Source organism: Muntiacus reevesi, chromosome 4, assembly GCF_963930625.1.
Source record: "Muntiacus reevesi chromosome 4, mMunRee1.1, whole genome shotgun sequence".
Lineage (NCBI taxonomy): Eukaryota > Metazoa > Chordata > Mammalia > Artiodactyla > Cervidae > Muntiacus > Muntiacus reevesi.
Window position 1 is genome coordinate 156,410,659 of NC_089252.1, and position 13,325 is coordinate 156,423,983.

General features: G+C 38.2%; 1 protein-coding gene across 1 annotated transcript in view; it reads left to right on the top strand.

The window, feature by feature from the left end:
* SLC2A13 (solute carrier family 2 member 13) overlaps window positions 1-13,325 on the top strand; it is a 484,362-nt gene that overhangs the window by 183,397 nt on the left and 287,640 nt on the right. The window lies entirely within an intron of this gene.

Consider the following 13,325-nt stretch of genomic DNA (forward strand, 5'->3'; position numbering starts at 1 on the left):
CAGTTTTGTTTCACTATGGATGTTACTATAGCAAGATTATATTTTAGTGGAGAGGATCCAGTAAACAAGGAAAATTGATGTTTGCATAAAGGGAAGATAATTATTAAAGAAGCAGTGTTCTCTGTGGGCTCAGAGAGATAGGATTCAGATCTAAAGTAGCGAGGTTAGCCTTGTACTGAGGAGATGGCCCAATATACATATGGGTAAAGATATAGGAAGGTTGCCTTTGTGGTGGTGAGAAGATGAATTAGTTCTCCTTTAATTGTTCCTCTTTTCTCAGTAAAATAACAGTCAAGGTCATTAGTAAGTGCAATAATTATAATGGATGAATCATGTTCATTAACCAATATCTGCATAAATTACATTCTTGGGTAACAGGATCCTGGGAGACATGTTTCCCAACAGAAGGGATTTGGACTTTATGGACTGTGTTCTCTGTCCTACTTTATCCATAAATGCTGTTTCTGTGTTTCTGCCATGTGATTCTTACAGCTTTCAGTTGACCAACTGAATGCTAAGGTCCTAATGAACAACATATTTTATACCTTAAGTTTTTCACTGAGTTTTTATGAGATGATTTCCTAAGAAGTATGACAACACAAGAGAAGTCTCTATACATGGACATCACCAGATGGTCAACACCAAAATCAGATTAATTATATTATTTGCAGCCAAAGATGGAGAAACTCTATACAGTCAGCAAAAACAAGACTGGGAGCAGACTGTGGCTCAAATCATGAACTCTTTATTGCCAAATTCAGATGTAATTGAAGAAAGTAAGGAAAACCATTGGACCATTCAGATATGACCTAATACAAATTCCTTACGATTCTATAGTGGAAGTGGCAGATAGATTCAAGGGATTAGATCTGATAGAGTGCCTGAAGAACTATGGACAGAGGTTCGTGACATTGTATAAGAGGCAGAGAGCAAGACCATCCCCAAGAAAAAGAAATGGAAAAAGTCAAAACGGTTGTCTGAGGAGGCCTTACAAATAGCTGAGAAAAGAAGGGAAGCTAAAGGCAAAGGAGAAAAGGAAAGATATACCATTTGAATGCAGAGTTCCAAAAAATAGCAAGGAGAGATAAGAACACCTTCTTTAGTGATCAATGTAAGGAAATAGAGGAAACTAATAGAATGGGAAAGATTAGAGATCTCTTCAAGAAAATTAGAGATACCAAGGGAACATGTGATGCAAAGATTGGCACAATAAAGGTGAGAAATGTTATGGACCTAATTGAAGCAGAAGATATTGAGAAGAGGTGGCATTAATATGCAGAAGAATTATACAAAAACGATATTCATGACCCAGATAATTACAATGGTGTGATCACTCACATAGAGCCAGACATCCTGGAATGCAAAATTAAGTGGACCTTAGGAAGAATCACAACGAACAAAGCTAATGGAGGTGGTGGAATTCCAGTTGAGCTCTTTCATATCCTAAAAGATGGTGCTGTGAAAGTGCTGCACTCAATATGCCAGCAAATTTGAAAAACTCAGCAGTGGTCACAGGACTGGAAAAGGTCAGTTTTTATTCCAATCCCAAGGAAAGGCAATCCCAAAGAATGCTCAAACTACTGCACAATTGCACTCATTTCACATGCTAGCAAAGTAATGCTCAAAATTCTCCAAGCCAGGCTTCAAAAGTACATGAACTATGAACTTCCAGATGTTCAAGCTGATTTAGAAAAGGCAGAGGAACCAGAGATCAAATTGCCAACATCCATTGGATCATCGAAAAAGCAAGAGAGTTCCAGAGAAAACATCTGTTTCTGCTTTATTGACTATACCAAAGCCTTTGACTGTGTGAATCACAGTCAACTGTGGAAAATTCTGAAAGAGATGGGAATACTAGACCACCTGACCTGCCTCCTGAGAAGTCTGTATACAGGTCTAGAAGCAGCAGTTAGAACTGGACATGGAACAATAGACGGGTTCCAAATCAACAAAGGAGTACGTCACAGCTGTATATTGTCACCCTGCTTATTTAACTTATATGCAGAGTACATCATGAGAAATGCTGGGCTGGAGGAAGCACAAACTGGAATCAAGATTGCAGGGAGAAATATCAGTAATATCAGATGTGCAGATGACACCACCCTATGGCAGAAAGCAAAGAACTAAAGTACCTCTTCATGAAAATGGAAGCTGCTGCTGATGCTGCTGCTAAGTCACGTCAGTCGTGTCGACTCTGTGCGACCCCTTAGATGGCAGCCACCAGGCTTCCCCATCCCTGGGATTCTTCAGGCAAGAACACTGGAGTGGGTTGCCATTTCCTTTTCCAGTGCATGAAAGTGAAAAATGAAGGTGAAGTCGCTAAGTCGTGTCTGACTCTTAGCAACCCCATGGACTGCAGCCTACCAGGCTCCTCCGTCCATGGGATTCTCCAGGCAAGAGTACTGGAGTGGGTTGCCAGTGCCTTCTCCGTAAAATGGAAGAAGAGAGTGAAAAAGTTGACTTAAAACTCAGCATTCGGGAAAACTAAGATCATGGCATCTGGTCCCATCGTTTCATGGCAAATAGATGGGGAAACAGTGGAAACAGTGAGAGACTTTATTTTGGGGGGCTACAGAATCACTGCAGATGGTGACTGCAGCCATGAAATTAAAAGACACTTGCTACTTGGAAGAAAAGCCATGACCAACCTAGACAGCTTTTTAAAAATCAGGGACTTTACTTAGCTGACAAAGGTCCATCTATTCAAAGCTATGCTTTTTCCAGTAGTCATGTCTGGATGTGAGAGTTGGACCATAAAGAGCTGAGTGCCAGAGAATTGATGCTTTTGAACTGTGGTGTTGGGGAAGATTCTTGAGAGCCCCTTGGACTACAAGGAGATCCAACCAGTCCATCCTAAAGGAAATTAGTCCTGAATATTCATTGGTAAGACTGATGCTAAAGCTGAAACTCCAGTACCTTGGCCACCTGGTGCGAAGAACTGACTCATTTGAAAAGACCCTGATGCTGGGAATGATTGAAGGTGGGAGGAGAAGGGGACAACAGAGAATGAGATGGTTGGATGCCATTATCTACTCGATGGACATGAGTTTGAGTAACCTTCGGGAGATGTTGATGGACAGGGAATTGTGGCTGTCTGCCGTCCATGGGGTCACAAAGTTAGACACGACTGAGCGACTGAACTGAATGGAAACAACCTGAGGGCATCACAGTCAGTCTTACACGTATTAACTATCTTTATTTTTCATTGTTGACATATATATTGCTCCAACTCCTAATATAAATTATAAGTATAATTTATATATAGTATATTTTAGGCTTCCCAGGCAGCGCTAGTAGTAAGAAACCCACCTTCCAATGCAGGAAACATAAGAAATGAGGTTCGACCCCTGGGTCAGGAAATCTTTGAGGAGGGCATGGCCACCCACTCCAGTATTCTTCTTGCCTGAAGAATCCTATGGGCAGAAGAGCCTGGCAGGTTATAGTCTATAGGGTCACAAAGAGTCAGAGAGGACTGAAGTGGCTTAACACACACACACAATATTTTTGGTGAGTCATAAGGTAATGAGAGGAACCACATATTTATTTACTTATTGCCATAAAGAATCTATAGCCCAGAGATTTTCATCCATCCAGAGATATTCACAGGATGCAAGCCAATTTTGAAATGATGGGGAAGCTTATGAATAAGAAACTTCTTGTACCTTTTGACATTTGAAATTATGTGTTACTGTTGGGCCTTAAAAATAAATGTTTATTAGACGAATATCACTTAAAGGAAATATTTTATATAAGCCATTTTCTTTTCAGTAATTCAGTTCAGTAATCTCTCAGTGAACACTTGCTATAAGCCACACTGAGGAGACAAATATATCTATAACACATGGACTAAGCTGTCAAGGGCTTAAACACCTATTGATAGATAAAGAAATGCATAAAAATGGTCACTGTATAAATAAAAATATAAGTGATATGAGAGGAGTATGAAAAATAGAAGCAAGCAAGTAATTCTTACAGTTGAGTCAGATTAGACAAGGTCCCCTTGGATAAGGTACTATTTGAGCTGAACCTTGAGGGCTGCATAGGATTTGGGATGAGGAAATTTGGCACTGGTTTAAGCACTCTGGAATCATGGAGAACTTGGAATAAGGCATAAAGAGATGTCAGTGTATGTGTAACTGGGTGATGACAAATTCAGTGTGGTTATATTATGGGAGTTTGATTTGAAACTAGACTATTTTGAGCTCCATACTAAAGTGTCTGCAAGTGTTGGGGAAACAATGAAATTATATCTTAAAGAAGGGAGTGAAATGATTATGGCTGCAGTTTGATAATTGGTCACAAAGTATGAAATGGAAGTAGGGGATAGTTTGAAGACATTGGAGAAGCATATTTGTTGATCAACCCAAAGTAGTATTTAGAAGCAGAGAAACTAAAATGAGGTGATATTTCTAGAAAGACTTTTTTCCCCTAACTTTTACTACCCTCCCCCCTCCACAAAGGGACACAGAGCAAGGATATAATATTTGCTTTTGTGTGTATGACTGTAAGTGTACAAATTTGATTTTGAATTTGAGTACCTACTGTTCTTTCTATTTGTTTCCTTATTTTGTTATGTCTTATTTCCTAAATGATTTTGGGAAACTTAAGGAGGAACTTTGAGAAAATCAATGAAGCTAAAATAAAAATAAAAACATAATAATATGGGAAATTGAAATTAGAAGACAAAGTCAATACCGGGGGACAATTTACTGTGTAGATATATACTATCGACCATAAAGGCATAAACAGTAATGATTGGTTCCATACTTGATTCTAAGCCTCCTATCGGCCTGAACAAGAATAATACTATCAGTTACATGTTTCTCACTGACTGTGAGGAAGAAACATGAAATAATACTTTCACTGGTATTTACATATTTTCTTACCTGAGGCTTCGTATAGGGGTTAGTGTGAGTAGGAGAAAATATTCTTCAGGAGCGCAAGTGCAGTAATGTTGTTTATATAAAGTTAGTTCTTAAAACATCAAGGCGTTTGTTATATATTACTTTGGTGATCAAAAAGTACAAAGTTATAAGTAAAATATTTTGTGTGTGTGCATTTTTTTCAATTAAAAGACGAAGTTTTAGAAGTAAAAAATATTGGCTACAGTAGTGTTTAAAGGACTTGGGGTAAAACCTTGGAGAATACCTACATGGATATGGAAGATAAAAGAACAGGATTCAGCAAGGGTCGATGAAATAGAACAAAGAAATGTTAGAGGAGAAACAAAATTCGGTACTATCAGAGAAAGCAAAGGAAAGGAGAGTTTTACAAAAGAATTGGACATAACATGAAATGTAAGGAGATCAAAGAGAGATGACTACTTAATTATTAGTATTAGTAATTAGAATATCATTAATGACCTTTTGAGAGAGTTGTTTCACTAGAATGGTGGAGGATGAGTTTGGGGGAGTTAGAGTGGCAAGAATCGAGAAATTATGTGTAGATATTCTTTCAGAAATGATAAGATCGTAGTTTGGCATAATTGGGATAGAGGAATTGATTGAATGGGAAGAAAGGGGAATAATGAATATCCAAGATCCAAGAGGAAGAAGGAGACAGGACCATATGTATGGAGGCTCGGGGATTATTTTCACTGAACTGGAAGGGGAAGAGAAACAGGTAATGATGCTGAGGAACTTTATATTGGAAGGAGCTAAGTAAGTTACGGGAATTTCCATCACAGGGCCTCCTGTATTGCTTGATTTGAGGTAATTTGCAAAGTGAGTTGAAAGTATGTGTGGATGGGTATTCTATTTAAGTCATGACTCGCTTAAGTCAAAATATCATTTTAGAAGATATTTTTGAGATTATGAAAATGCCATTTCCTCGTTAAATGTGTCATTTAAAAAAATCAGGAATAATTTATTTTGCTTTGTCTCTTTACAACCATTCAATTCCCACACAGATGTATTACTTTTTCCTTAAAAGACCAAATGGCTTTATAAGAGTAAAGTGAAAGCTTTATACTAATAGGCTAAATGGAATATTTATGAGGAGTACTTTTTAGGAAAGTGCTGGAAAAATGACTTTTCACTGTTTTCCTAAAACATTTATAGTAACTTGATGAATAATGTTTTCCTAAAACATTTATAGTAGCTCGATGAATAATGAATGGGAATAATTTATAATAGATACAGACCTCACTCAAATGCAACATTTGTTTATACTCCTACACAACAATTACATCATGGCTATGTTTCACATAAAAAGTCATGTATTTTTGACATTAATGTTGGCTAAAATAGGTTCATTTAACAGTATTAGAATCTTTTTGTTTTAAGGAACCTCAGAGAACAGGATGTTCTAGAACATCCCTGAAAAGCATTCAACCACACATTGCTTCACTTCTATTTAAATTTTGTATTCAAAGGATCATGAGCCATATCAGGATGTAGTCTAAGCAAGCCGTGAACAAGTTGAGTAGCAAGATTAGAAACATATCCACATCGCTGACAATGAAATAATGCTGTGCTTTTTATATATGCATAACTGAGAAATGTATAGAAACTAGTTTTATTTTGTAATTGAATTTTATGGTACAGTGAGCAGGTTACATTTTTAAAACACTAAGTTTCAGCATTCAAAAGAAGAAAGATCAAAGCATGTCTAAGTAGAAAATCAAATTTCCGTCAGTTTTTTAAATAGACACATCCTGACTCCCTTCACAGACTGCTCTTGACCATATGGTAACTACAGACATGCCTCAAAATAAAATGGCCATATGTAGACATTCAAATACTGACCTCATCCCTCGAGGGCCATATTTATTTAGAGGAGCATCTTAAACCGTATCAAGTAAAATTAGGGTTGTGTCATGTTAAAAGATTAGAAGAATCTGTCTAATGAAAAATAATCACAAGTTAAAAATACCAAGGAAATAAGGATAGAGACCCACAGACATCTAAAAGCAAGGGCGCCTGAAGAAATGTCTTTTGAATTCTCTTTGCCCAATCATTATACACAGTAGCTTAACTATAAAAGCGGAATTAAAAGCTGTCTTATGCTATGGTCATCAAAATGGATTTAGTGAAAATGCTGAAGGGTTGATCAGCAGAAATGTTCACCATGTGCATCTGTTCTCAGGTTAGCGGGCACTGGATGCAGATTATTTGATGCTGCTGCTGCTAAGTCGCTGCAGTTGCGTCCGACTCTGTGAGACCCCATAGACGGATGCTAGCTGTGCTTATTGAGCGCAGTTTTTTTTTGTCTGATTCTTACCATACCATTTCTAGAGTAGAATATGTGGAACTCACTTCTACCATTTCCTGCTGCCAATTGTTCTCTGTTGAAATTCTGCTGTAGTTTTTCAGAACTTGTAGTCTTGTGGGCATGTGCCTATGAATTAAACAAAAGCATGGAAGAAGGAACAGAATTGTAGCAATTTGAAAAAAAAATTATTTCTATCTTTAATGATATCTCATTTTCCTCATCTAAGTAAGAGTGAAGAAGTGGTCAAAAAGGGGGATCAGGAACTAAATTTCTGCAAAGATTCTGTAATGGTGATCATTGTAACTACAAAACCTTTCTCTCTATGCATGTGTGTGTGTGTAAATAAATAATACACACACATATATATACATATACACATATATTTATTTATATTCAAACATACATATGTGTGTATGTATGAGGAAAAAAGGAAGAGTTTAACAGTTTTAACACCCTTGTAGTGTACACGAAAGCCCTGTTTCCCATAGGTGCTGTATTGTCTAGCATACCTCTCATGTCCAAAATTTGATTTAAACAAAACTGGTGAGCATCCCTTCAGCATTTTCACTAAATCCATTTTGATAACCATAGCACAGGATAGCTTTTCATGTTGCTTTTATGCGTTATACTGCTGTGTATAACAACCGGGCGAAGAAAATTTAAAAGACATTTTTCCAGATGCCTAAGCAGCCCTTAGTACTCAGGGATTTGCCTCAAGTTAATAAACTAAATTTTATTTGAGAACTTTGGTTTTCCTTTGCTTTCCTTTGGATGTAGGACTATTTTGTTGGATTTCACTGAGTGGTGAGTTGTAGTTCGGCTAGTATATATCATAGATTTATCTTAAAATTATGATCTTGAAGGAAATCACCCTTATAGACCATGAATTCTGAAAATTGCTTGCTGCTAAAAAAGGTCACTGAGATTTCTGAACCTAATACATGAAGAAACCTAAACCATGCCTTTACTAAGCTGAGCCCCTTCATTTAGATAGATGGATGGATGGATGGATGGATGGATGGATAGGTAGGGATATATATCACTGTATTTATAAATAGAAGTTTGTGAAAATTTATTTTTGAATTTTTTTTGTTTTTTGTTCATTTAGATTACTTAATTTTAAAAGTATTTTAAACTCCCCCAGATTTATTAATCTTTCCCAACTTTTGTAGTTATCTCAGTGTTCTTTCAGCTTGCTTAAAGTAGCAAGATGAGTCGTTAGCACAGAAGCAATAAACAGATATGCAATTAAAAGAGCAATTCCTCACACAAATCCAATAGCTTTTTCAAAGTAAAACTAATATACCAGCTTGTTAATATGCATAAACTTCCTTTTCGGTATTCATTTGCCTTAAGTATTGATCGCACGAGCAGGGGATGTTTAGTTGATTCCTGTAGGTCACAAAATATTTTGTGGAAAAGAAAGTTAAAGTGATTATTGTGGTACTATATTTTTCTTAGTATATCTTTCTGGAATAAATGAAGCTGTATTTATGCCAGTTAGCTGGTTTTATTGTTGTTTAAGTTGTGTCAGACCTGGGAAATATAATTTGTTCATTTGTATGGAACATTTTTTGGGTGATTGTTTTCTTCTAAAATTTTATAAACTGAGATGACTAAATATATCCTCTTCCCCTTTCTCTCGCTTTCTCCTTCTGAGACCCCTCTAATGTGAATATTAGTACACTTGATGCTACCGCTGAGGTCTGTTAAACCGTCTTCATTTTCTGTTTTTTGTTTTTTTTCTTTTATCTTTTTTTCTGTTTAGCTTCAGTAGATTTCCAGAGCTCTGTCTTCTAGCTCACTGATCTGTTCCTCTGTATCATCTAATCCACTGTAAATTCCTTCTAGTATATTTTTTATTTCAGTTATTATAGTCTCCATCAGTTTTTAGTTCTTAGTATTTTCTAAATCTGTTAAAAACTGCTACCCTCTTACTCTGTTCATCTATTTTTCTCCTAAGTTCTTGGAACATCTTTATCATCATGACTGTAAACTCTTTATTATGTAGATTTCTTGTTTTCACTTAGTTTTTCTTTTGGGGTTTTATTTTGTTCATTCGTTTGGGGTTATTTCATTTGTTTGGGGTTATTTCATTCGTTTGGAACGTATTTCCCTGTCACTTCGTTTTGCCTAATTTCCTGTCTTTATTTCTGTGTATTTAGTAAGGTGATTCTGTTTCACAGCCTTGGAGAAGTACCCTTTTGTAGGAGACATCCTGTGTGTCCCATCAGCCTCCTTCCCTCTGACTGCTAGAACTGCAAACTCCGTGGGTGCCCGCCTCGAGGGCCATGTGGGTTGTTCTGTTTGACAAGCTCACTGCCGTAGGTATTCTGTTAAGTACTTATGGCTTCTGGCTTGGTTAGTTGCCATGCCCAGCCTTGTGTGGAAACTGGCCCGAGGGGTCTCAGAGCTGTTGTTGGCATGCTGGTGGGCGGGGTAGGGCTTGAGTTCCCTGCCCTGGTGCCGGCCTGCTGGTTTGTGGGCTGGGTACTGACACAGCCTGTGGGCCTCTGGTGGTCCTGAGGCTCTTGTTCATCCCTTGGTGGGTGGGATCAGAGCACAGAGGATTCTACAGCTGGTGCATACCCACTGGTTGGTGACACCTTGACCTGGGACGTGTGCCGGGTTGGACAAAGCTCATCCTGGGTGGGGGTGGGGGGGTCTCTGGTGCTAGGGCCCTGGGGGCCCCAGAATTTATGGGACTGCTGGTGGGTGGGTCCTGGGTCTCTCGTATCCTGGGGCTGGTGCCTGCCCACTGGTGCGTAAAGCTGGCCCCATGTCTGGTACAGGCCCACGGGCTGAACTGCGTCCCGGGATCTCTGACCACAGGACCCTGTGGTTCCCAGGCCTAGTGTGTTGCCTGTTGTGTAGGGCTGTGTCCTGGGCCCTCTGGTGGACAAAGCCATGTCCCAGGAAATCTGTGGGCTCAAGGGGTCTTAAGGCAGCAGGCCTGTTGGTGGTTGGGGCTGTGTCCTTGTCTGGGTAGATGCTTGGCCTGATGCATCCCAGTTCAGGTAATAACAGACTGGTAGGCAGCACCAGGTCCTGGATCTAATAAGCTGAGAAGGATTCCAAAGTGGTCCTTGTCTGCAATAGCCCCCTCGTGTTAGAACAAGCTCCAGAAATGGCTGCTGCCAGGGTCTGGGTCCCGAGTGAGCTCTGGTAGCCTCCTGCCTCTCTGGAATGCTCTCCAGGATTAGCAAATGGATCTGGCTCGGGCTTCTATCAAATTACTGTTTCTGCCCTGGGCACCCCCAGAGCATGTGAGACTTTGTGTGTGCCCTTTAAGACTGGACTCTCAATTTCCCACAACCCTCTGGCTATCCCAAAATTAAACCCTGCTGGCCTTCAAAGTCAAACATTTTAGGGGTTCACCTTCTGAGTGTAGGACTTGCTAGCCGCAGAGCCCAGTGAGGACCTCAGACCCCCTCACTCCTTGGGGAGAACCTCTGTAATTGTAGTGATTCTCCCATTTGTGGGATGTTCACCTTTGGGTATGGATCTTAACTACACCATGTCTCTGCCCCTCTTACCATCTTACTGTAGTTTCTTCTTCATATCTTTAATTGTAAACATCTTTTCTTTTTTTTCCTTCTGTTTTTCCAGACTTTCTCATCAGTAGTTGCTCTGTATGTAGTTGTAATTTTGGTGTCTCCAGAGGAGGAGGGATTTCAGGGTTTACCTACTTTGCGATCTTGGCCACACCTCAGAACATCTTTATTTCTTACTCCATATTTAATAACTATCACATATTTTTTAACACAGGAAGGATACAATTATTTTTCTTTATCTTTTTTCTTTTATAAGAGGTAATTGAAAGTAGGAAAAGAGAGTTGTGACTGGAAAACTGCTTTGGAATTAGAAAATAAGTACATTTACAACCTTATAGATGTGGCTCTTTTGTTTCTTGTTCCTGGATATTTTTGGAATAAATGTGATTTTCTGAGAATCATACTGACAGAAAACACTGTCTCTTTCCTTTAAAATGTTATATTTCAAGGTACCACATATGTTTGCAGCAGTCATGCTTCTAGAATCTGGTGGAACAGTCATGATTTTAGATATTCTGCCCCACTGTAAGATCATGGGCCCTTTAATTTGGCCTGATTTTTATTTTTTTGGTATCTTTATTCATGGTAACTCTCACATGTAAGGCTAAATATAGCAAAAAAGAACAGTATGAAATATATGAATCATGTTTTAGAGTTTCATCTTTATTCTCAATAGTACTTATTTGTTGAATGCTTGGATGTAAAAAGAGATGTTAATAGAAATCTTTAAATATATAGAGAATTCAAATATCCATATGAACACATTTTTAATCAAGTAAGTAATTGATGTTTAGAACTATAGTTCATCTGTCTTAAAATGTTTAATAGTAATGTAGAAATATGTAGTTTCTAGAAAGGCTACCTGTGATTTAAAATGAAAGCAGGGAAACAGGATCATTCCACTTTATCTGTGTTTGAATAGATAAATTCAATAGTTTGGCAGTATATATAATTGAGAAAAATGTCATTTATTACAGGAGCCTGTGATATAATTTCTATTGATTTATCACCTTGTGTTTATCAGCAATCTGTGTAGACGTGTACTATTATTTATAGAAGATATAGAAATTATAAGTATAAAATTCACCTATTTTTTATGTTAATGAAACTACATTATTTTACAGAATCTTAAAAATGAAATCTCTTTGTTTGCCCTATGCAATTTACTGACAATATTTTATTTAAAACTTTCTAATTGTATTCAACTATGGATAAATTCTATAGAGCTGATGGATGAAATCTTAGCACCATTATTTGAGTTTTGGTGCAATATACTCCACTTGTATTATCACCTTTAATTATCAGAGCACAGTTGTGAAGTAGATGTTATCTCATATGAGGAATGTGAGGCTCAGAAAGGGTAAAGAACCTGTCCAAGGTCACACAGTTTCTATAGAGCTGAGCTGGATTTGAGTCTGGTTTTCCCTATATCTGGAGACTCTTACTCTTGATACTGTTTGAGAATTGCTTGTTTAGGGGATCTATGTTTTGATTGCCTTTGTTTATATAGATACCTCTGATGAAGGAAATACTTTTAGACCTTAAAAATTCTTGGTAGTAACAAGAGTAGATTTTTGAAAAACAATATTTTAGTAGCATTAAGTCCTATCTTAGAAAACAGTGTTTACTTTAGCAACTCAGAATAATAATGACTAGATTATTCATTCTATGTATACAGGCCATAAAATACCATGATCAGCTCACGAGCATATATCTAAAGACAATTAGCGTAACACAGCAAATTGGCAAATTGATACTTTAGAAGAATTTCAGGATGTATTGGCATAATTGCCAGACTGTGAAGCAATGATTGAATCACATGGGATTGAATTTATCAATAGCAGCAGTCCATTCTTCCAAACAGAATGTATGCCAAGCACCACCTTGTAATCACAAACATCATCTCCTGCACAATGAAGGAAAAAAACAGCATGGCTGTACTTAGGATCTCAGTTGTTGTTGTTCAGTCGCTCAGCTGTGTCCAGCTCTTTGCGACCCAATGGACTGCAGCACACCAGGCTTCCCTGTCCTTCACCATCTGCTGGAGCTTGTTCAGACTCATGTTCATTGAGTCAGTGTTGCCATTCAACCATCTCGTCCTCTGCCGTCCCCTTCTCCTCCTGCCTTCAAGCTTTCCCAGCTCAGGGTCTCTTCTAATCAGTCAGCTCTTTGCATCAGGTGGCCAAAGTATTGGTGCTTCAGCTTTAGCATCAGTTCTTCCAGTGAATATTCAGGACTGATTTCCTTTAGGATTGTATGGTTTTATCTCCTTGTAGTCCAAGGGACTCTCAAGAGTCTTCTCCAACACCATAGTCCAGAAGCATCAGTTCTTTGGTGCTCAGGCTTCTTTGTGGTCCATATCTCACATGCATTCATGACTACTGAAAATACCAGAGCTTTGACTATGTGGACGTTTGTCGGCAAAATAATGTCTCTGTTTTTTAATATGCTGTCTAGGTTGGTCATAGCTTTTCTTCCAAGGAGTGAACGTCTTTTAATTTCATGGCTGCAGTCACCATCTGCAAAGATTTTTGGAGCCCAAGAAAAGAAAGTCCATCA